At 32.8% G+C, this 27,214-nt stretch overlaps 1 long non-coding RNA gene across 2 annotated transcripts in view; it reads right to left on the reverse strand.

The window, feature by feature from the left end:
* LOC141376064 (uncharacterized) overlaps positions 1-21,950 on the reverse strand; it is a 42,302-nt gene extending 20,352 nt beyond the window's left edge. The window contains exons 1-2 of one of the 2 annotated variants that reach the window (XR_015499106.1): positions 21,875-21,950; positions 15,293-16,002 (exon numbers count right to left, since the gene is read on the reverse strand). This is a non-coding gene — a long non-coding RNA (uncharacterized LOC141376064). Of the gene's footprint in view, positions 1-15,292; positions 16,003-21,874 lie in introns of those variants that run through there. The other variant, XR_015499105.1, reaches the window with a different exon arrangement.
* Between the last annotated feature and the right edge of the window lie 5,264 nt (positions 21,951-27,214).

The raw sequence follows: 27,214 nt of genomic DNA on the forward strand, positions 1-27,214 counted from the left end.
TGATTATTCACGCAACAAGTTCTCTCTCTGACACACTCTTTATCTTTTGAATATTGCCATAAATAATTAACAATGAAAGTAAAATTAAAAAATGTAAAAGAAAAATCACAATCTATTGGCATTAGTACTCCAACATACTGTTAAGTTTGCTATTAGGAACAGAATCTAAAATCCAAGCACGTCAAACTTTAAATCCTTTGAGGTAATTAAATTCAGATTGACTTCATTGTATGTATAACAAAACAGATTTCAGCGTTTTCAACACACGCACACACACACACAGCCCTTTTGCAATGTCATATTATGAGTTCGGTAGAAAAGTAACATTGATCACATCCCACATTAACAGACCGAACTGACTCCCTGAATGAATTAAATCAGCCCAAATGAGGATTTCTCTGACATCAGCCGTTTTTATCTACAGTAAGATGCGTGGGACCCGCTCATGTGTGTCGCATCCTGGAAGAGCACGAGGTCGCCGCCGCCGTTAAAGCCCCGTATGAAATCTCTCAGAATGGCGTGTCTCCACAGCACACAGACTCCTGGCTGAATCCCATTAAGCCTGCACAGCGCTGGGTAATGGGATCGGCCACGGGCCTTTATGTTCCTCCTCCCCGCGACTCCCCCTGCTCCACATCACGGCCCGCGAGGATCCAGGATAACGTGCCGCAGCCCGAGCCACCGTCACAGATGAATATTCATTAGCGCAGCTTTTCGCGCATTTTCTCCAGGACTCTGCAGCCGCCCCTCCTCTGCCCCTCTGCGGGCTGAAGCGGAGAGAGGAAGCGGGGCGGGTGAAGGGGCGACCGGGTCTCGTAACACCTCAGGCTTTGAGACATGTGTGCACAATTTCGATTTCATTTGGGTGAGCTTTTTTTCTTTTTTACTCAAGACGTTTTGAGGCGGACGGGCTCGTGGAAGCAGAAAATGTACTATATGGAAGGACAGTGGAATAAAGCTGTGACAAAAATGATTGGCAGTGTAAAAGATGAACTACAACGAGTGCTGTTTTTGTGTGAAGAAAACAAAGATTATCAAGGAAACTGAACAAGGAATGGAAATTTATTTTGATTCATAATCTTTTGATAAATGTAGTAATCTAATGTAAACACAGTTTGTATATTAAAATCATAATTGTTGATCAGAAATGACTCGTATTCAATGTATCAAAGCAGATAAAATGTATTAAACTGTAAGATAAGACATCAGTGTGTACCTCTGAGATTAGGCTAATTCATTTATTTGTTGATTTTTATTTATATATATATAATTAGGCTGCTTGTTTATTTTTCTCCAATTTCTATTTAATGTAGAGAAGATTTGTTTAACACATTTCTAATCATAATAGTTTTAATAACTCATTTCTAATAACTGATTTATTTTCTCTTGCCATGATGACAGTAAATAATATTTTACTAGATATTTTTCAAGACGCTTCTATACAGCTTAAAGTGACATTTAAAGGCTTAGGGTAGGTTATGGTAATTATGCAAGTTATGAAATAATGATGGTTTGTTCTGTAGATTATCGAGAAAAATATAGCTTAAAGGGGGCTAATAATTTTGTCCCTAAAATAGCGTTTAAAAAAAATAAAAACTGCTTTTATACTAGCCGGGAAAAAACAAATAGGACTTTCTCCAGAAGAAAAAAATATTATCAGACATACTGTGAAAATTTCCTTGCTCTGTTACACATCATTTGGGAAAATTTTAAAAAAGAAGAAAAAAATTTGAAGGGGGCTAATAATTCTGACTTCAAATAATATAATTTATATTAGTATTTATTATATATGGAATTCATTAAAACAAAATGAATTAAAATGTAATTCTTTATCGTTGTAAGATTTTATTAATGTTTTTTTTTCCTGCTTACCAGGACTTCTATTTGATCAAAAATACAATATAATCAACAAATAAACGAATTAGCCTAATCTCAGAGGTAAACACTGATGTCTTAACTTGCAGTATAATTCATTTTATCCGCTTTGACACACAGAATATGAGCCATTTCCGATCAACAATTATGATTTTAATTTACAAACTGTATTTACATTAGCCTGCTACATTTATCTCAAGATTGAGAATCAAAATACATTTCCATTCCGTTAAAAAAAAAAAACAGTAAAATGGTAATTTTGAGAAGTAGTACACTGTAAATTTTGATTTAATTTTAAATGTAATTTACACTTAAATTTACAGTAAATTACTGGCTAATGTTACGGCCCAAAACTCAAAACTGGCTCGAACAACAACATCATTCAAGGTTTTGAGCCGAACATATGAAAGACACAGACGATTAAATTAATAAATTGGCGTCCCGTCAATACTCTTTAATATTCAAAATCATAAATTTCCAAAAGAGACTAAACATTAACAAAAATCCAGAAGACAGGTAGGATGGCTAAGGAAAACAGGTCTTTGACTATACTGTTTTTAAATAGACAGATCTTACCTACAACTCCCGTGCAAGGAATAAAAAACAGGTGAGTCTTCCGGGCCACTGCTTACCTTTGCTAAACTAAATAAATAACAAAACGTGACTAATTGCATTACTTTCACAGTAAAATACTGCATGTAAATTCACAGCAAATTACTGTGAGGTAGTATTTTGTTTCATTAAACTTACTGTGAAATTACAGACATATAGTGTAAATTCACAGTTGATAATACAGTCCATTACTGAGATTTCACAGTATTATCTTGTAGAATAACTATATTTTACTGTGAAGCAGGCTTTCCTCGGCTAATCATTCTGACATTTACCCTGACTTTGAAATCATTTTGGGTGTTTAACAGTGTTTGGTTTGGTTTCAGGAATCGATTACTTTTGTTCTAGTTTATTATGTTTTTGGCTGAGCACAAAGTTATGTTCATTAAAAATTATTTCCTTTTCTATGTTAGCCTTATAAAATAAATAAAGGTGCAGTGCACCCAAATATGAAAATTTACTGACATTCATGTCGATTCAAAACAGGATGATTTTCTTTCAAGTTATTTCTGAAGATAGGTAAAAATCTGCGGAATTATTTTGGAAGTATCATAACTAAAACCTTAATATGTGAAATAAAAAAATATATCTTTTTAACTTTAATTTAATGTTTAAAATGCAAATCCAATCAGATTCACTTTATTTGGTAAACAAAGCAAGTCTCTCATATAATATCTCTACTAAAAGACAGAAAATATTACTGTACAAACTGCATTATACATCAATCAGATGAACATTTTCACATTAGTCCATAATATTACTGTAATTAAATTAGAAACTGAATAAATATAGATTTACACACATTTACTCAAGTAAATAAACAGAATTAATAATGGGCTAAAAATCTGCGGAAATCTGCAAAAAATCTGCGGAATTCTGCGCGCACAGATTCTGTGTGGGCCTAGCTATAACTAATATGCAAAAAAAAAGCCCGTTTTTCAGTAAATTGGTAAAATCATACTACCTGCCCTAATTTCATTCATAATAAAATTATGAATACAACACATTACTGGGAATTTTTACAGTTTAAAAAAAAATTACTGTGAAAAATTACAGAAATATGTTGTGAAAATCTGGAAAGTTTTTACAGTGTATGCTATCACCATATAAAACCAATTTTATTTAGAAAATATTTAAAAATATAAGCTGCCTTTTTGGCATTATTGCCCAGTCTTCAGTGTTATGTGATGTACTATGCTGATGGAATGCTATAGAAACATTTCTCCTTTACATAAATGTCAATGCTGAAAAATAAACTCCTTTCAGCTTTTTGGATAATAGTAATTGTTTTAGTCAGAATATGACAGTTTTAAAAGATTTCAAACAAACAAAACATAGAAATTGTGTCACTTATGAGCAATTTAACACATCCTTTCCTAAATAAATGAACTAATCATTTTTAATTATATGTTCTTTTAAGACAAACCTAGGAAAAATTAAGTCAACAAACATACAAAAAAAAAAAAAACTTAACCAAAAACAACAATTTTATTGTCACTTTTGATAAATTTAGCACATCCTTTCTAAATAAAAGTAGTACTTTCTTTCATAACATAAGGAAGTACTGAACCAAGCCTCTGATCAGTATACGGTATGTTTAAAAGCAAAAATACAGTTCATTCAATCTATTATCTAATTTACTAATACAACAGCTTTATTCTTTTCATGATTACAGTTATATTTTATGTTTATTGAATTGTGATTAAAACATTGAATAAATTCCAGCAAAGAGTGCTTATTTATTTATTTATTTATTTTATTTATTAATCAAATATTTTAGACCAGATTTTAATTTTAAAACGCATATACACAATATTTCTCTGAACATTATATTATTAAATATTTACAAATAAATTAAATCCTGCTTGTGGAAAAAAATGCTGACGTTATGTAAACTGCAATGCGTTACATTAAGATAAAATTTCTCCATTTCAAACTTACAGAACACACATGTAATGCACACAGAAAACAGTGGTCAGGGAAAGAAAGCACCATGACCTCTGACTCTTAAATTACTGCACATCTACTAGTGACCTGGACCAGCAGCTGAGGAAAAAACACGTCTACGCAGCGAAAACGCTTGTGTTTGAGCCTCAAGCCTTCTTTCCTCAAGCCAAGTCCTCTATCGCCATTACTGCTATATCAGCAGCCCGACTCAGCTTTGAAGTTTCTGCAAATCTCAGAACAAAAGCATGAATTATTCCTATTTTTATAATGACATCAACCGCACAGTAATATACTGATTCATTTAGTCTGATGGGGAACGGATAGAACAACATATTAAGGCAAGAAACTGCAGGCTAAATAAAAAAGATATATATAAACTACCGGTCAAAAGTTTGGGTCAGGATTTTCATGTTTTTTTTTGTTTTTTTAAGAAAATGAATCTGTTCATCAAGGTGGCATTTATTAAAGTAAAAAAAAACTTTTTTATTTATTTATTAAAATTGTAAATTACAGCAGAGCAAAGATAAATAAATCAGTTATTAGAAATGAGTTACTAGAAATATGTTGAAAAAACCTCAGCGGAAACAGAAACAGGGGGGCTAATATTTCTGACTTTAACTATATATATATATATATATATATATATATATATATATATATATATATATATATATATATATATATATATATTTATTAATTTATTTTATTTATTTATTAATTTATTTTATTTATTTATTTATTTATTTATTTATTTATTTATTTATTTATTTATTTATTTATTTATTTTCTGTGGTCATGCACCCGTCAATTTTGACACTAAGGGCCTTTTGGATTTAAATAGTGTTTTTTTTTTTGTTTTGTTTTTTACTTCAGTCAAATGGAAATAATATATCCAAATTAGACTTTTTAATGTTTCTTTTATCACACTTTATCAGTTTATGCTTGTACATTTCAATTTCAATACATATTTTAGAGTCTCTTGCACTGTGTGCAAAAAACAAAAACTTCCTTTACAACAAACATTTTTATTTATAGAGGGATATGTTCACAATGTTTGTGCAAGAAATATATGCATTTTCATTGATTAATGTGTCGATTTCATATTCAAACATAACAAACATATGATACTACATAGGGGACTGTTGCAACACTTTCCTTCAGTTTCTCAGAGACTGAGAGATTTCTTAATCACTTTTTGCGGAAACCCAAAATTTTTATATAATAAACCCACATCTATTGAACACCCACCCACATTGATCTAATCCGAGTACATCTGAAAATACATGCAGACATTAAACTTGAACAGATAAAGTCAAACGCTGCAACTGACCCCGAGCAGGGGGACGATTGCAACTACCCACATTCTTTAAAATGTGATAATAAAACCATATTCTAAAAGCATCAGGTATATTTTATTTATTTGTTTGTTGGGGTAAACAGACTAAATGAAAATTGGTTAAATTGATCCATGTGTTGAATTGGATAGAAATATAGACTAATAAAAGAACAAGCAACAAGGCCTAAAAAACTGAACAAAAATATAGTTTACTGGAAATCTAGACTGAACCTTTACTAAACTACTCATTTGCAATTAATTAATTAATCAAACAATAATTATTATTAGTTATTATTATTATTTCTTTTTTTTCAAATTAAATCATATTTAAACTGTAGTAAAATTAAAATTGTACAAGGTTTTAAAGTAATTTTGTCATAGGGGACAGCTCCAACAGCATGTTGCAACTGTTTTAACTCTGTCAATCCTGATCAAACTGTCTATGCAGGGAGATACAATAGCTTTAACAACTATTTAAAGCTAAGAAAACAGTGATTTAAATTATACGAATGAATAATTAATTTTTAATTACGGTAGTTGCGGCTGGAAGGGCATCCGCTGCGTAAAAACCTGCTTGATAAGTTGGTGGTTCATTCCGCTGCGGCGACCCCGAATTAATAAAAGGACTAAGCCCAAAAGAAAATGAATGAATGAATGAATGTTTGAAAAAAAAAAAACATTAGACAGTATAAGAAATTTTCTGAACATTATTATTATTATTATTATTATTATATAAAATATTGTGCTCATTTCTCTCAGATTGAAAGACGGTCTAACTGAGAATATGTATTAATATCATCACTCTAGCTCATTTCTGGAAGGAGAAATAAGTCTTGTTGCAACTACTCCATGTTGCAATCATCCCCACTCTCCCGTACGAAATTCATAATGTAGTATAGGGATAATATTTAGTTATTTTTTACCATATTGTCCATATAGTGTCCTTTCCTCCTGATCAAAAGCATGTTTCTTCTTTCACATTAGTCTCTCTATTTGCGTTATATGTTATTAATTTACCTAAACCTTCACAGGGCAGACTTAAAAAAGGCGGAGCGAGTTTCAAATGAATGAGAATAATAGTGACCTTTGCCAAGGGTGATGGATGAGAGAGAAACGCTCACTGGCACTGGAGACGTCACCATCACAGCCCTGACAGCCGCGGCGGCGCACATGAATATGTACGAGCCACATCTGGACAGCTGCTTTGGCCAATGCACTCCTGGTTAGGCGGTCTATGTGTGTGAATGCATGCACATTTGCATAAACTGTGTGCTTGTGTGTGTGTGTGACAGGTTCCATTCCTTATGCTATTTACTCAACCAAGGCTCATTGGAAAAACGTGCCTCTACCATTTTTGTAAAACTCCAAAAAAAAAAAAAGTACCTACTGTACAATTTTGAGGCAAAATGAATATTAGAGTCAGTAAAACGCCAACAATGTTTACTCTGTTCAATGTAATTCTGATTAACAAGCAGATTATCTGATAATAAAGGCCTCTATTGTTGTTCCTAAAATTAAGAAAGTCACGTGATACATCCAATACTTGAATTAAATTTATTGCACGGGTGCTCCTGTAAAATCTCCACTAGTTTTTCCTTCATTTCTTGGGTCCAAATAAACCCAAAATGAGCGCTTTTAACTACACCCTCAACCTCTCGCTGGCCTGCAGGTACACACACACACACAAGTGAATGCTGCTCTCTCATTGGCTGTAGGCGACGGCTCCAGATATTTAGCATTCCAAATATCTCACAGGCATCGGCTACTCATTGGCGATTCTCTTAGCGTCTTTGATAGTTCATACTGTGTGATTGACACTCATGTGCACGATCACGATCACGATTTGCCTGTGATTTCAGGCATTTGTTGGCGATTTCTCAAAACCTGTCAGCGAAATCGGGGATAAAGTCATGCAGTGTGAACTCTGCATTACTTCCAGTGCATCTGAGATTGTCATTAGCCCCATTCACACAGTGATACCGGTAAATATCCGGAAAATTTCCAGAACGACTTTAACCGGTAAAATCAAAAAAGCGCTGTTCACACAGGCGAGGACGTTACAGAATTTTTCTGAAAAAGACCAATCACACATTTATTCCAAAATACAGGTGAATTCTGACATCATTAATCACAAATGACATCTAAATGGCTGCGCTTGTATTTGTAAACATTTGACTACATTACAAACTGTTAGTATTGTGAACAACTTCAACGAAAACATATAGAGAAACACTTTCACATCTTGAGATGTTCATAATATGTATGTGTGCTGACGCAAGCTGCTTCACGCCTCAGAGCTTGAAGGTAAACAAACAATGGCTTATCATAAGCATTTTATAGATATAAATTACTTACACAGTTGGCATAAAGAAGGAACATAGAAATGTTATTTATACGTTTATGTGCATAAACAGTGTGGATGTTAATGCGTCTGAATGTTCTGATTGGCTGGACGTCTCACGTCCGCGTGTTTTAGATGTGAACGCGCTTTTTCCGGCAATCTTCCTTCTGCGTTCACACAGCGCAGCATTCCGGCAAATTACCGGTAATGTTACAATTTCTCTTTCCGGAAAATTGGAAAATAACTAATTTATTGGTATTTTCAAATAGGGCCTGTTCACACATACAGAACTTTCCGGGAAATTGCCGGTAATTTTCAAGGAAAAGTCATCTGGCCCCAGATGATTATTAAACAGCATACACGTAGTAAAAAAAGGTGACCCTTAGGCTTTGTGATCTCCAAACTGCCACAATACATAGAGGAAGTAATGTTTTAAAAGTGAAACATGTTTTTTTAGCACCATCCATTGAGAATTTCTCTTTATAACTGCTACGAACCATAACATATAAATTTAGGCAAAATATCTACTAAATTTTCATGTGTTCCTAAGAATTATTTGATCAAAAACATACATTTTAAGGGCTAACTTAATACAATACAAATATACAAACATAATTCATCCCTCAAAACGCCAGCCAGCCAAAGCCTATCGGGTAAAGATGTTTTTCTAACATTTCCTGAGGTGAACTTCACTTGTATTGCAATACAACTTGGTCAGAATACATCCGTCAACTCACGACAGTTTGGCGTGACACATAATTACTGGCTACCCCTTGGATGTTTGAAACCATATGGTTTCTGACCCGTTTTTCATTTCAAGTCATTTTCAATTAGAGAAAAGCACGAGGACGTTGCGCGCGAAAGAGAGCCGTAGCATGTTCTGACTTCATCCATCACACCATTTAATCTGAGGGGAGAAAAATACATAGAGAGAACCAAGAAAGAGAGCAGGAAAGTGCGTCTTCTATTTATACAGCATCTGGACTCTCTTTTCAGATTATTTGTTCTTGCTGCACCCAGCAGTGTATGTGCGCACATGTGAGAGCGAGGGAGAGAGAGAGAGAGAGGAGGGAGGGAGGGAGGCTTTGTTACTCTTACTCAGTTCACCTCATTGAATTGTAAATAAGGTGTGATATTTTTACAGAGGGAAAAAAACCTGCACAGCCGGTGCACAGCAGACAGGCCGTCTGAATGTCTGAATGTCTGCCCGCGCTAAGCCTTTCCTCCAATGTAACTACAACACACACAAAAAAAAAAATCTGCAGCCTCGGCCAACGCGTAAGGGAAATTTGAGTTTAAACACGTAATTCTTAATCCCAAAACAAACAGAAAGGAAGGCCGCCGCATAAATCTAAACACTGCGGTTCAAGACTTCAATTCATTTACAAAGCCCTGGACGGATGAACTGACTATCAGTGACAACTTAATGAAGTTTAAGTGCGGGTAATATTTATGGTACCTTTTTCCGTTGATAAATAATAAGAAGCATAATATGCGTTTAGTATGGTCATCCTAATTGGTGGTTAAAAGCAAACGTTTGACAGAGAAAATGAAAAGGGAAATATTCAGTATTATTACAAAAAAAAACTTATTAGTTTACATACATCAAGTTAGGTAAAATTATGACTGAATGTTTACTTCTAGATAATATACATTTAAGGACCAGGAAACAATGTACATAATATATATGAGCAATATCACACAAGTAGCAGTGCGATATTGCTGTATATCGGCACTGGAGGGAGGAGTGCCTTAGTGCCCCCACCAGTGCCGATATACAGCCATATCGCACTGCTACGAGTGTGATATTGCATTCATACAACAGTTTCAGGGCATAATAGTGTATATAAAAACAAAATCAAACATGGAGAGTCTCAAAAACCCTTTTGTATGAGGAACTACTTTCTTCCGAATTCAAATCATAAGCTGACAGTTAAACAGTTGAGCAAGCATCTTTTAAACTTTAGATCTGTAGTGTCTGCTTTTTGCTGGCTGTATGTGGGCGGAGTAATACACAAAGGGTAAAGAGGCTGTACGGGTGCTGATATTACTTAAATATATCTTGGCTATCAGCCAATCAGATTCGAGAACCAGACAGAACTGTTGTATAAATAGTAATATAGTACAGTTGAAGTCATAATTATTAAACTCCCCTAATTTCTGTTTAACAGAGACATTTTTTCAACACATTTCTGAACATAATCGTTTTAATAACTAATTTCTAATGACTGATTTATTTTATCTTTACCATGATGACAGTAAATAATGTTTGACTAGATATTTTTCAAGACACTTCAATACAGCTACAGCTATATATATATATATATATATATATATATATATATATATATATATATATATATATATATATATATATATATATATATATATATAGCTTAACGGGGCTATATGACCTTAAAATGCTTTTTTTTTATAAAACAAAATAATACAAATAATACTTTCTCCAGAAGAAAAAAATATTACCAGAATTTTTGGGAAATATTTAAAAAAAAAAAGAAAAATAATCAAAAGAGGTTTAATAATTCTGATTTTAACTGTATATAGTAAGTAAAATATTTTGTGGTGAGCTTCTCTCTTTACTCAAATAAAATGAGCAGTATCTCATTCTAATGGGACAACCTGAACTATTAAAGATGTACAGTAGCTGCATACAGACAATTACTAAATAATTATATAAACTGAGGAGGATTAAACATGTCCAGAAATTTACATCAAATCATTTCTGACAATTTGTACACTACTGTATGACAAAGGATCTAAGGATCTGTAATATGGTTATAGTTATTTAATGAAAGGATGATTTTCTTCTTACAACCTCAAATCAAAAAAGGTTGGAACAGTAGAAATGCAAAAAAAAAAAAAGAAGAAGAAGAAAGTGGTGATTTCCTAATTAACTTTGACTTGTGTTTCATTGCAGACAACATACACAAAATATTTAATGTTTTGTCTGAGCAACTTGATTTCAAATATACAAATAAACTTAATATACTTAATATAACTTAATTTTAAATATACATCCTTTCCTGTCATTCAGACCTGCAACATTTTCCAAAAAAAAAAAAAGTTGGGACAGGAGCAATTTAGGGCTGGTAATCAGGTAAACTGGTTAAATAATGATGTGATTTGAAACAGGTGGTGTCAACAGGTGATTGTAATTATGATTTGGAACAAAAGCAGCATCTAAGAAAGATCTAGTTCTAGTTCTGGGAGCAAAGATGGGCCGAATTTCAGTGCATAAATGACAAGGGCACGAGCCTAAGCTGAACTACTGTGATCCCTTAGGCGACACTGCATCAAGAATCATCATTCGTCTATGAGTGATATCACCACATGGAATGCACCATCATACAGTGGAAACCGTATGATGAATCAAAATTTCATGTATTTTTTGGGGGTAAAAATGGACCCTGACCAAAGAAGAAAAGGATCATCCGGACCGTTACCAGTAACAAGTCCAAAAGCCAGCATCTGTCATGGTAGTGGATTGTGTTATTGAAATTAGGTAACTTGCACTTCTGTGATGGCATCATTAATGCTGAAAAATACACAAAGATTTTGGAGCGCAATATGCTGCCTTCTTTTCCAGGGACGTCCATATTTCAACAAAACAATGAAAAACCACATTCTGCACACATTGCAAAGTCCTGGCCGCGGAGGAAGAGGATACAGGTACTAGACTGGCCTGTCTGCATTGCCGACCTGTCTCCAATAGAGAATCTGAGGTGGATTTTGAAGCGCAAAATGTGACATTAAAGACCCCACACTGTTGCCCACCTAAGGCTTGTTTGCAGAAAAAATGGGGCAAAATTACACCTGAAACACTTCTCATTCTCATTTATTTGTACATATGGTAATACCTTATTTTACGGTGTCCTTGTTTCATGACAGTGTACTAATAACAGTAAATCAGTTCAATTAAATTGTTGGTTTTATCTCCACAGAAACACTACATTTCAGAATTATTACACGTTTCTTCCAGCATTGTGTTTAACTTAAAAAGATCTCAAGCAATGATGCAGTTGTCATGCGATATATTTTTAGCTCCCCAGTTTCTGTCAGATATACAACAGACAGCATCAGACTTGAGAAGAACCTGTGGTCTAGCCTTGCCTCGCACTATCATGACTTCCCACACTAGAGAAACTGCATCTTGCCCAGAAATTGCATCAGCTTTCACATCATGAAACTTGTGTAATAATACTTTTGCATAAAAAAATCATAATTAATATTCTGTAAAACAATAACACAGACATTTACTGTATGTATATATATATATATATATATATATATATATATATATATATATATATATATATATATATATATACCCACAGTATAGCATGAAATGATTGTTGCTTATAGACACATAAAAAATAACATTTAATGTATGCCAAGTTTTTAATGGACGAGTGCAAAACGTATGTATGCACTGAATAATGTTACAAAAAAAATAATTTTAATTTTCTATAAATGCAAATTTGTGCAACTTTCTTTGCATTAAAGACTCAAGTGTTATGGTTTAAATATTATTTTGCTAAATAATATATATATATATATATATATATATATATATATATATATATATATATATATATATATATATATATATATATATATATATATATATATAATTTAATATAATAATAATAATAATAATATATTATACTTTCTTAAATAATAATGATTTGAAACGGGTGATGTCAACAGGTGATTGTAATTATGATTTGGCACAGAAGCAGCATCCAAGAAAGGTCTAGTCCTTTAGGAGCAAAGATGGGCCTAGGATCACCAATTTGCCAACAAATACATAAGGACATTATTGAAATGTTTAAAAAGAATATTCCTCATAGAAAGATAGGAAGAAATTTTGGACATTTCACCTTCAACAGTGCATAGCATAATTAAAAGCTAAAGAATTTCAGTGTGGCGGCATGGCATCAAGAATCCTCATTCACCTATAAGTGATATCAATACATGGGCTCAGGACTACTTTGGCAAACCTTTGTGAAGTACCACAAAACATAGTTTCATCCAGAAATGCCAGTTCAAATTGTACTGTGTCCAAAGGACGCCCTATGTTAACAGTGTCCAGAAGTGCTATGAGAATTTTATTATGTTTGTGTGTGTGTGTGTGTGTATGTATATATATATATATATATATATATATATATATATATATATATATATATATATATATATATATATATATATATATATATGTGTGTGTGTGTGTGTGTGTGTGTGTGTGTATATATATTTATATATATATATATATATATATATATATATATATATATATATATATATATATATATATATATATATATATATACAGTTGAAGTCAGAATTATTAGCCCCCCTGAATTATTAGACCGCTTGTTTATTTTTTCCCCAATTTCTGTTTAAAGGAGAGAAGATTTTTTCAACACATTTCTAAACATAATAGTTTTAATAACTGATTTCTAATAACGGATTTATTTTATCTTTGCCATGATGACAGTAAATAATATTTTACTAGATATTTTTCAAGACGTTTCTATACAGCTTAAAGTGACATTTAAAGGATTAAGTAGGTTAATTAGGTTAACTAGGTAGGTTAGGGTAATTAGGCAAGTTATTGTATAACAGTGGTTTGTTCTGTAGATTATCGATAAAAAAATTAGCTTAAAGAGGCTAATAATTTTGTCCCTAAAATGATGTTTAAGAAATTAAAAACTGCTTTTATTCTAGCCGAAATAAAACAAATAAGCCTTTCTCCAGAAAAATAAATATTATCAAACATACTGTGAAAATTTCCGTGCTCTGTTAAACATCATTTGGGAAATATTTAAAAAAGAAGAAAAAAATTCGAAGGGGGCTAATAATTCTGACTTCAACTGTATATATATATATATATATATATATATATAGTAATAGTGATCTTTCTTTCACTATCGCACACAGAATGTTTTTCACCGGTTTTTCACTTGGCTTTAAAATGAGATTAAAATGAACTTTTAATTTATAAGTTGCCTGATGATCTGGGACCTTTAGCCTAGACAAACTACTGTGTATAGTTTTATTCATTCGTTCATTTATTTTATTTTCAGCTTAGTTTCTTTATTAATCTGGGTTGTGTATAGTTTTAGATAAATGAATATATATTTTTAAAAATTTAATTTATTGTTGTTGTTTTTAAGGACATTTTTGTTAAATAAAGTGTACGTATACAGCTATATTTAGCTTGTTTTGACATTATTTGTGGCAAGGAAATAATTAGTTTGGCGTGGCCAGATAAAAAAAAAAAATGGGTAAACCCTTAGTGTTGAGCCCTAAAAAGTCATGTGAAATGAAAATTTTAAAAGTTCTAATAACGAGGAGGCATGTGGACATGAGACAAAATTTTAAAAATGGTCATTTTTAGCAAGCCAAAGTCAAATGTATCCATGTAAAATATATTTTTCCAACAATAAAACTTGTGGCTAGGGAATAAAGCATGTGACTAGTAACGTTGGAAAACAGTAGCTAGTGATTAACAAAGTTAACATCAAGCCCTGTATATATGTATATGCTTAAAAAATTGCCAGGATCACAGGAATAAATAACACAATAAAATATATTAAAATAAAACCTTTTTATATTTTAAATAGTATTAATTAACAGTCAAATAAACACAGGCTCGGTGACTTATTTGTTAATAGTAAGTGTTATAGTGTCAAACTTTTGACTAATATAGTGTAAATACATTTGTTCTGTTGATCAGACAATATTTTTTCAACCCTTTTTTTTTTAACATAATAGGGTTAATAACTAATTTGTAATAACTAATTTCTTTTTTTGGCCATGATGAAAGAACATAATATTTCACTAGTTATTTTGCAAGATACTAGTGTTCTTAAAATCCAATTTAAAGACTTAACTAGGTTTATTAGCTATAGTCACATTATCGGATAACATTGTTCTGTAGCCAATTGTAAAAAAAAAAAAAAAAAAAAGGCTAATAATATTGACCAAAAACACTGTTTTTAAAAAGTTTTTAAAACGGGCTTTTATTGCAGCCAAACTAAGGCAAATTATTAAAAAAAAAAAAAAATTACATCCCAAAGTGTCATAGGAGGGCTAATAATTGTGCAATCTACTGTATTTGTATAAACACACAAAGACACACACACAAACACACACAAAGTGATGTTTATTTAATTAAGAAAATGTAAAGAATGTGATTTAAAAAAGTAAAGAGAGAAAAAAAAACTTTGCTTCATGATTTCAGAAGACCACACACAGCTCATCTACAGTATATTCAATACGATTCAGTTCTGTTTCACCACAGCTTGTGTCTAGTAATGTCCTTTTCTCTCCCATGCAGTCGCTGTTGAAGAACGCTCTATTCTTTAATTTAACAGGAAGGTTTGAAGATCTCGAGTTCATGTAAACAGCACTGACACTGAGCTTCTCCTGATCTTTTGTCTCGTCTCTTTCTTGTAGCTGAAGGTCAGAAGATGACTGAGCTGGATGAATCTCCTCAGAAGAGCTGCTGTCTGATGTCAACTCCAGCTCTCTGGTAAAGCGTGTCCTTCCTCTCATCTGAAAACTCTTCCATCTCTCCGCCGTCCTCCGTTCACCTTCTCTTTCAAACATCATCTGTCCTCTCATCGCTCTCTCCACTCTTTTTAACGATTCACTCTATTCTTCTCACCTTTTTTTTCTCCCCGCGTCCCTGTATCTGTGTCTGCGTTTAAGTGGCTCTTTTGAAGGGACCAAAGGCTTGACCTTGCGCTGCTGAAACTGCAGAAGAAAGCGTGCAGAGTTTGGTTGTACTTGTTTGAAGTGAAGGTGGACGGCCCTTTGAACCGCTGCTCTCATAAATAAAGCCTCCTTTGAAAAAGCAGACCTGGTCATACAAGAGCATCTCCAGGTGAGAGCGGTGAGAGGCTGCACACATTCACAGCTGTCGTCCACAGACTGCTGATATGAGCAGGGTTGAAATCAACACTCGCCATGCACTAACTGCATGCAAAAAAGGCAATATGCACTGTTAAAGATGTAGGGTTCCACACAATTCAGTCATCACTCAAGTTAACTTAACACATTTAAGTGGACTGAACATAAAACAATCAAGTTGTCCCATAAAAATCTCAAGAATTGTCATTTCAGCTCGTATTAATCAGTAGTTTGAACAAGCAGCAGCATATTTTGTTGCATGTAAGAGGTTAAAATTTCATGTAGTTATGGTTGCGAGAATTTTACTGGTATTAATAGGTAGTTCACCATAATAGGTAGTTCACACTATCACATTTTATTTATTTCTACAGTGGTAATGTTACAATCACCAGTGATCTAACCCTCACAGATCGCTGGAGAACATTCACTTTCACTCTGACTATAATTCAGCACTCACATGAACTACAACTCCCTTCAGGCACCACACACACACACCTGTCCCGGTTTTGCATTGTGTGATGCACACACACAGCTGGGAGCTACTCTAGACTGATTAAATGGACCATTTAAACAGCACACACACTAACAGACACAGTCTTGTTGGTGCATACCCTGTAACCAGTGGTGTAAAGTAACAAATACTCCAATTGCTGTATATTTTCGCCGAATTGTAATTTACAAAGTAGTTTTAAAAATCGTCACCTTGGAATCAAAAGGTTCTATCTGTGTTCTGAATGATTTTGAGATATTGAGCTTCAAAGTTTTTGCATTCCATGTAGCAAACATGAGCCCTATCATACAGTACACGCAGCGCAATGTGACGCACGGTGCGACACAATTGTTGTTTGCTAGTTTCAGCTCGGCGCAAGAGTCATTTCGACATTTTGCATCACACTGCTTAAACAGCACATGCATTTGCACTCATATGTGCGCCCATAGGCGTTCTGGTCCAAAAAAGGGTCGTGTTGCTGTTTTGAGGAACTATAATGGACTGTTCAGTAGACCAGATTAAAGCAGGTCTATAGTCCAGCGCAGAGCGCGTTAGTTGTGGCCCTCGCTTAAACATTGCTTAATACACACAGAATGTACAGCAATACGCAAATATCGTTACATATGAAAAATAATTAAAAGATTAAAATATAATAATACAAAAATTATTATTTTTAGGCTACAAAAACAGAACTATACTTTCATGCTTTCTTCATCTCGGGGGGCTTTTTCAGTTTATTTATAACAATTTGCTTTTGTATAATGTTATTATTATTAGCAGTATTATTTATTAGTGCATATTTATATTTGTTTTATTAAAAACAAGCTTAGATTTGCCCACCTGCTGGGTTTAGACTATATGGAGCATAGCATGTGTATTAGGATATAACTCATAATAGCACACTATTATTGTTCATTTATTCATTTGCTGGAAATTAGAACTGAATTTAGAAATAGTTTTTTTAAACAAATCTTTGCGCTTAACAAAAAAAAAAAAATTTATAGGCTAATGGATGTCTGCTTACAACACGTTTCCCTATTCACAAGAGTGAAAGCGTAAAGAATGAGGAGGCTCATCTCTCATTCTCCTGCTGTAGATGCTCTGGTTCATCATTTGATGTCTTCAGTTCCTAAATGTCTTTTAAGTGTTGTAAAAAGCAATGACAACATTATCAAGTGGTAAATGCTTTACTGTTCCATTTTTTAAATATGTTGCAAGAAATAAAATTGGAATGTGTTTATTTTGAAACATAAAAAATCCTAAGGAACACATAAAAAGTGTGCTCTTGTATGTCTGCAATGAAATACAAGTCAATTTAGAAATCACTTTATTTTTTTGTTTGCGTTTTCCATAATTTTTCTGATTTGGGATTGCAAATAAACATTTTCATACATTTCATGTATGTATATAATAAAATATTAAAATATGCATATATATACGTGAAATTAAGTAGAACAAACTTTATTTTTTTGGATTTGATAAATCAGTATTGATCATAAATAATGATTGGCAGAATTTTTTCTCATTTCACCATCCTTTTCCAGGTGTGGAAAATTATCTCTATTTAGGATTGAAACAAAAATCTGAGCTCTACCTTGCTGTTTATGGAAATAGTAATGGATGCATTTGCATTATAAAGAGCATTGTAAAACAGTTTGGCAAAGATGTTTTTGCTTTAACAAATGCAAGCATCATTGCATTGTTTTATTTTGTGATAAAATTGTCATTGAGCTTTTTTCTGAAATGTGTTGGCCAGCAATGCTAGATTCAGCTTTACCATATTAAGCGAAACACATGTCTGTTCAGGAAAGGTCGAACTCGGGGTGTTTATGAATATTCAGATGACACATGCAAAGTAAATTGCAGTTGTTTGCAGCAAACTTCTCGAAACCCTCTTGAACCCAATTTGTTGAATTTTTCAAGTGGGAATATTTTTGAAGTACAATCAGTTTAGAGGCTCCAACAAATAAAAATGCAAGTGAAGTGTTCTCTCTTTTTTACTTATTACTTTCCTAGCAACTTTCAAGCAAGTTATTTTGGAAGTTTTAGTGACATGCTTGTTAACATTAGTTAATCAAAATACAGTCCTTCGTTGATAGTTTATGTTAACTCACTGTGCATTAACTAATGTTAACAAGCATGGATTAGTATTTTAATAAAGCACTAGTAAATGTTGAACTATGGTTAATAAATTCTGTACAAATATCGTTTGTGCTTAATTTATGTAAGCAAATACATTAAAGAGCACCTATTTTATCCCTTTTTCAAGATTTAAGTTAACTCTTTTGTGTCTCCAGAATGTTTCTGTAAAGTTTCAGCTCAAAACACCTATCAGATTATTTAATAGACCTTTCAGAAGTTTGGAAGGTTCTGCTCTGAGCACATTGTAGCTGTTTTTGTGGCTTGTGCCTTTAATGCTAGGGCTTACCGCCCACCATTCCCACGTGCCTGTCAGTGTGCCTCAATCTCCGCCTCGGCTGTAGCAGATAAACAGTACAGTGACAGACATGAAGGAAGCAGATCTCACGAAACATTTGTGAGGAAAAACTACAATAAGAACTCCCAATGATTATTTTATGGATTTGTTGTGGAGTTAATTCAAGCCTTTCTGCAATGATGAATCACACACAATGTTGTTACAAAGTTCACGCACACACACACACACACATACACACAGTACTCGTTTACTTTGCACAGCAAATGTGACAGGGTACTTGTAAATACACACTACTATATGGATATCCGTTATGTTGATGTAGAAAATAAACCTGATTTAACGTCCACAAACTGGTATTGAAGCGTCTTCTCTAATAGTTGTACTGACATGCAGCTGTAGTGATAAAGATGTTAAAATAGCTGTAATTAATTACAATCATACACTGTTTTATTAATGTTTTAAACTTGTAAAACTCACTCTTGTTCACATTTGATGATGACGGATGATCACAGAGAGCGATCTTTTAATCCCAGTTGCTTTGCGCATGTTCTGTCCAGTTGATATGATTATACGTAATACTATGGAGACATGTTAATATGCGGCTGTCAACCAATTCAGTGGGCGGGGAAACTGCACTCCTACGTCACTTTGCGGTTGGCCTCAAAATGGGAGGGATTTGGATATTATTTTAACGTCAGGAAATTTTTAAATATAGACTTATTGTCTTTATATCACTTCAATATGACTGCGGACACACTATACCTGCACATAGTTCTGTCCGAACAGCTTACAAAAGATGATGTTCATCATAGGTACCTTCTAACTAATGAAACCCTATTGCAAAGTGTGACCAAAGTTTTATAGCGATACACAGTTAACTAAAAGAAACATTCAACTAAAACATTTAGTTTTTTTGAAAAAGGAAACAACTGGAATAAAATAATATAAAATAAAAAAAATGTGTTCATCTTGTGCTGAAGATGTAAGGATGCCAAGTATCATTCATTCATTTTCTTTTAGGCTTAGTCCCTTTATTAATCCGAGGTCGCCACAGCGGAATGAACCGCCAACTTTTCTAGCATATGTTTTACGCAGCGGATGCCCTTCCAGCTGCAACCCATCTCTGGGAAACAACAGTACACACTCATTTACACTCGTACACTAGGAACATATTAGCTTACCCAATTCACCTGCACAGCATGTCTTTGGACTGTGGGGGAAACCGGAGCGCCCGGAGGAAAGCCATGCGAACGCAGGGAGAACATGCAAACTCCACACAGAAACTGAGCCGAGGCTCGAACCAGCGACCTTCTTGCTGTGAGGCAACAGCACTACCTACTGCGCCATTGCTTCGCCCCATATATATATATATATATTTATATATATATATATATATATGTATATATATATATATATATGTATATATATATATATATATATGTATATATATATATATATATATATATATATATATATATATATGTATATATATATATATATATATATATATATATATATATATATATATATATATATGTATATATATATATATGTATATATATATATATATATATATATATATATATGTATATATATATATGTATATATATATATATATATATATATATATATATATATATATATATATATATATATGTATATATATATATATATATATATATATATATATATATATATATATATATATATATATATATATGTATATGTGTATATATATATGTATATATATATATATATATATATATATATATATATATATATATATATATATATATATATATGTATATATATATATATGTATATATATATATATATATATATATATATGTATATATATATATATATATATATATATATATGTATATATATATATATATATATATATATATATATATGTATATATATATATATATATATATATATATATATATGTATATATATATATATATATATATATATATATATATATATATATATATATATATATATATATATATATATGTATATATATATATATATATATACATATATATATATATATGTATATATATATATATATATATATATATATGTATATATATATATATATATATATATATATATATATATATATATATATGTATATATATATATATATATATATATATATGTATATATATATATATATATATATATATATGTATATATATATATATATATATATATATATATATATATATGTATATATATATATATATATATATATATATATATATATGTATATATATATATATATATATATATATATATATATATATATATATATATATATATATATATATAAAAATAATATTTTCACATGTGCAGCAACACCTCCTCTCCTTGATTTGGTATCACTCTGAGGGGGTTCTACAGAATTTTGCCTTTACTGAACAAGCACTCTCTTGAAACAAATTAAATCAAATGTAAACTCTTTTTTATTTTAGCCACATGTTTGGTTCTCATTAAATAAACAACAAAACATCAATCACAACCAAAATAAAAGGCATTTCAAAGTCAGAAACTAAATAGTCTTTCTGAAAAAAAAAAAAAAAAAAAAAAAAGAGTCAGTGACCACATCATATTAGAACACTTGAGAGCGATTAAATAATTCCTTCTGATGTCCTGTCGCTCATTAGAAGAGACTGTTGTTATGTGTATGAAAGCAGTCAAGTTACCTTCTGTTTAAGTGAGATTGTTGCTCCCCGAGAAGTTTGTTAAACTTAGCTTCTCCCAGTGAGAAACAGCAAGCCAACATACGCAACATATAAACAGTCCTTTCTAAAACAAGCAATCAAAAATGGCATAAATAACTGCTTGCACACAACACATCAAATAAAACACACATATACTCACAATTGAGCGATAACTTCAATAGTTCTCAAACACTGGACTGACTTTGAAAGTCGGTAGCGAAAGTGGTACATGAGGTGACCACTCTACCAAACACTTCTATTTACTCTATGGTAAGTGACTCTTCATACAGGTGCAAATCAACCTAGTGCCCCCAGAGGTCGGAAGCAGTATTGCATGTCAACATGCCAAACAATACACAATGCAAAACAAAGAAATCAGAAAATAATAATGGTAACATTTAACATGATACAGTGCTAAAAAGGCTTAAACACATTTAATTTTCACCCATGCTGTTAGTTCAAAGAAATATGTATAATTTTTACCAATTAACCTGAATTAATCAAAATAAATACCTAATAGAATATTAATAATAAACAATAAAGAGAAAAATACAAAATATTAAAATCAAATTTGTTCAAACTATTAAGAAAAGCTACAATCCTGTTTCAATGATACTATCTTCTTTTTAAATTACTACACATTAAAATCTATCTTGTAATAGACACAATTGTATGATAACAACTAATATAATCCCAAAACAAGTCTAAAGTCTGTAAACATTTTCCTCTGTGGATGTTTCTTACACATTAAGCATACAAATTATTCTAGAAAAATTAAACGCTATCACATAATACTTATTTAAATTAACTATATTTAAAAAGTACCAGGTTATACATTATTAATTTATTTAGGCAGCACTGTGGCTCATCTCACATCTCACAGCATTGAGTTGGTATTTCTGTGTGGAGTTTGCATGTTCTCCCCGTGTTTCCTCTGGGTGCTCTAGCTTCCACCATAAATCAGAAGACATGTGCTATAGGTGAATTGGGTAAACAAAATTGTCCTTAGTGTATGTGTGTCAATGGGTGTGTATGGGTGTTTCCCAATTCTGGGTTGCAGCTGGAAAAGCATCCGCTTCTTAAAACATGTGCTTGAATAGTTGGTGGTTCATTCCATTGTGGCGACCCTTGATAAATAAGTGACTAAGCCAAAGGAAAATTTATGAATTTAATTAATTATTTAAAAAAAAAAAAAAAAACATAACACCTGCTTTCTATAGCATTAACCTTCACTGAAATTTGTCAATAATCAATATCACGCTGTACTAATTGGTGAATTTACAATACAATTTTTTATTATTATCTCACCAATAAAATAAATAACACATCAAAAATGATGCTTCACAGTTTCAAAATTCAATTTCCAGATCTCAAAGCAACAGTGGTCTGCATTCCCGCAGAAACCCATGAGCTAAATTCCAGATTAACACTCATATTATCCACAGGATCCCCATTAAGTGTATAAATGTGACCGTCTGAAATCACCCATAAAGCATTTAATGATATGACCCTTGGTCTTGCTCACCCCACTCATCTCCACCGCCCGCTATACCTGGATCAGTGCCCCGCGCGGCCCTTTCATGAGCTCCACCACACTCCCCCACTTCCCCGAAAGTGTCACCCATCCGCCTAACAAGGGTGAAGGCCATATGTGACTCTCTCATTAACAACTACATGAAAGAGACAAGAAGTACAGAGGGACATCTGGACCCGGCAGAGACAGAGAGAGCATGAGCCAGACACACGCAGCACACAGTTTCTACTCTATATGCTACAGTGTAGAGAGTGAAGGCCATTTCCGACATGTACTCCAACTTATAGCTACAAACCTATAGGTCGTTTGTCACTATACGAGCCATAAGATGCAAATAAGACAATGCATTAGGCGTTTTCATTATTAATTATATTAATAAATGCAGTAGCAATTGGCAAAATGTAACTGGCTCTAAATTGTGTTCCAAATGTGGTAATTTAAATGTCAGATTTGTGAATTTGAAATAGGAAATATGGGCAGCATGGTGGCTCGGTGGTTAGCACTATCACCTCACAGCAAGAAGGTTGCTGGTTCGAGTCCTGGCTGGGCCAGTTGGCATTTCTGTGTGAAGTTTGAATGGTCTCTCCGTGTGTGTGTATGTGTGTGTGTGTGTGTGTGTGTATGGGTGTTTCCCATGACTGGGTTATGGCTGTAAGGGCATCTGCTGCGTAAAACATATGCCGGAATAATTGTTGGTTCATTCCGCTGTGGTAACCCCTGATAAATAAGGGACTAAGCTGAAAGAAAATGAATGAATGAAATAGGAAATATAGTGGGTAAGGGACTGTCTGTAAAATGTATACACTGTATATAAAAGATCCTGCATTTTAATTGGTTATGTTGGTCATTTGTATCTTCCTCATGAAACAAGCAACATGATGTTGTCATTGTTTTTACTCCAGCTAGAGAATGCTTAACTTTAAAGGTACCTATATCTATTGAAAGAATAGATATACTTAAAAGAAGTATATACTTAAGCATAGCTGAGTAATAAAAGTTCAGCACGTTGAAAAGATATACAGTGATCCTTAAACAACATTGTTTTCTCATTCTCATGTAAATCCAACACAATCTCACGGCAATTCTTAACTTTTTGATTTAGTGGCTAATTCGTATGAAATCGTACGATCTAATTTGTACAATTTAGTACGATTTGCTCATCCCCCAATGACTCTTATTTTAAAAAACAAAACAAGAGCAGGCAGCCATGCATGACTACGAAGCATCACATGTGTTTACAGCTTGTCAGAATGCAAAATGCAGGATATACGGATTATACATTTATATATACTGCATTTTCCCAATCTTCTATTGCCCCATTTTAGTGAGCCTGTGAGAATTGTAGCCTCAATTTCCTGTTCTTAGCTGACAGGAGTGGCACCCGGTGTGGTCTTCTGCTGCTGTAGCCCATCTGCTTTAAGGTTCAAAGTAAAGTACACCTCGTTGGTAATGAGTGGTTATTTGAGTTACTGTGGCCTTACTATCAGATCAAACCAGTCTGGTCATTCTCCTCTGACCTCTGGCATCAACAAGGCATTTTCACTCAGAAAGTTGCCACTCACTGGATATTTTCTGTTTTTTTGGCCTTTTTTTTCTGTAAGCCCTAGAGATGGCTGTTCATGAAAATCCCAGTAGATCAGCAGTTACTCAGACCAGCTCCTCCGGCAACAACAACCATGCCAAGTTCAAAGTCAATTAAATCACCTTTCTTCTCCATTCTGATGCTCGGTTTGAACTGTAGCACATTGGTCCAGGGGTCCATTCTTCCTACCTTGCTTAAATGATCTAAGATGATTTGGCAGATCCTGGATCTTTTGATCTCGATAACTGATCTCTGGCTAATTTGGTTCTTCAAACAAGTTCGCGAATCAGCTAAAAATGTCTGGATGAACTGATCTGAGATTGCTGCGTGTGCTGTGAAGGACAGATCTATCGATCGTCGAAATTATGATCAGCAATGCAGCGATTGGCTGACGGCAGAGCCGCGTAATGACATCATCTGATTAATATTCAATTATCCATGTGAGCAAAATTACATCAAATTAGCAGCAAATGGTTTGTTAAATACCACGTTTGTTAAATTCCACGTTTGTTGTGAGCTGCAAGCTTTACACTTTCATGTGTCATAAGTATTAATCATGTATTTCAATGCATATCAATGTATTTAGTTTTACATTTAGAGAAGATTTTCTTTATTATAGTAGCCTATAGGCCTACTCAAGGTTTTTTAATCAGCATAAGGAATAACTGCATAAATAAATTTTGCATCAAAAAAACATTTGAATATTGGTAAAGGTGTCTGCAACTTTTTATGAAGCATCAAATCACTGGTACATTAGAAGTCAAAACACGTGGATGACTGCAAAAATTATTCTCTTTTTTTTAAGTCGAATATTGTGCATGTACGCGTTTGTATCTAAAAAGTTCATATCAATAAATTTTCTCTTTGAACCACCAGGTGGCAGTCTTTGTACTTTTATTCTGGAGTGCAGATTGCATAAGTTTTATTAATATATATTTTACTTAATTTATATATATACTATTTACCCAATGTATATAACTACTGTCAGAAAATATCAGCATTTGGTACATGCTTTCAATATTATCTTTGCTCAAACTGACCTAATCGTGTTTATATGAAACGAGCCTGCTCCCTAGCACGTTTGAGCTACCAGAACTGTTGCTATGACAACAAGTCTCAAGTCAAATGAGTTTTGAAGAACTAAATGATCCTGGATTGTGTCAAATCGTCAATATCCAAATCCAGTTAACTAAGTAATCCACATACAAAGAACGGACCCCAGGATTACATACCAAAATGCATTGAGTTGCTGCTATGTGATTGGCTGATTAGAAATTTGCGTTAACGAGCAGTTGGACAGATGTACCTAATAAAGTGGCTGGTAAGTGTATTTGAATACTATGAAAAAAACAACACAGCACCAAAGTTAGTGAATTGATGTTATGAAAGCAGATCTGACTAGTGTAAACATTCTGAGGGCAAACGCCAAAACGCAAACGCATTAAGGGCTTGTCAGAATCCACTTTTGCTATTTTAAGGATGGAAAAATCCACTTTACCATGGATTTATAGGTGTGTTTTGAGAATAAACCAATCACAGTCTCATCTTTCATTCCCTTTAAGAGTCAATTAAGTCGCGCCATGGTGCATTTGCTATTTACATGTCGGACTTTTTAAGTGGAAAAACTGAACACTTCACTAGCAATAAAGCAGTTAAGCAGAACATCTGCAGCAGGAGAATGAGAAATGAGCCTCATTATTTACTTTCTCTTGCACTCTCATGGCTAGCGAAAGTGTTGTACGCAAAGACATCTGCGTAAAGATTAATTTTGTTTGTTATGCGCAAAGATTTGTTTCAAAACTATTTCTAAATTCAGTTCTAATTTCCAGCAAATTAATAAATGAACAATAATAACAAAGTGTGGTCAAAAAACAGTTATTTCCAAATATACATGCTGTGCCTTATATTGTCTAAAACCTGACAGGTGGACAAATCTAAGCTTGTTTTTAATAAAACAAATATAAATATGCATATAATAAATAATATTGCTAATAATAATAACATTATACAAAAGCAAATTTTTAAGAATAAACTGAAAAAGCCCCCTGAGATGAAGACATGAAAGTAGGATTTTTTGTAGGCTAGAAAATAATATTTTTAGTAATATTTGAATCCTTTAATTATTTTTCATATGTAATGATATCTTCGTATTGTTGTACACCCTGTTTGTATTAAGCAATGTGTAAGCGAGGCGCACAACTAATGCTTATAATGGACTATAGACCTGATTTGATCTGATTTATTGAAACGTCTATTTAAGTTTCTCAAAATAGCGCCAGCAATGCGCCTCAACACACCTCCTTTTTTAGACCAGAGCGCCTATGGGCACACATATGAGCGCAAATGCATTTGCTATTTAAACAGTGTGACGCAAAAAATCAAAA

This window comes from Danio rerio, chromosome 9, assembly GCF_052040795.2.
Source record: "Danio rerio strain M-AB ecotype USA chromosome 9, GRCz13ab, whole genome shotgun sequence".
NCBI lineage: Eukaryota > Metazoa > Chordata > Actinopteri > Cypriniformes > Danionidae > Danio > Danio rerio.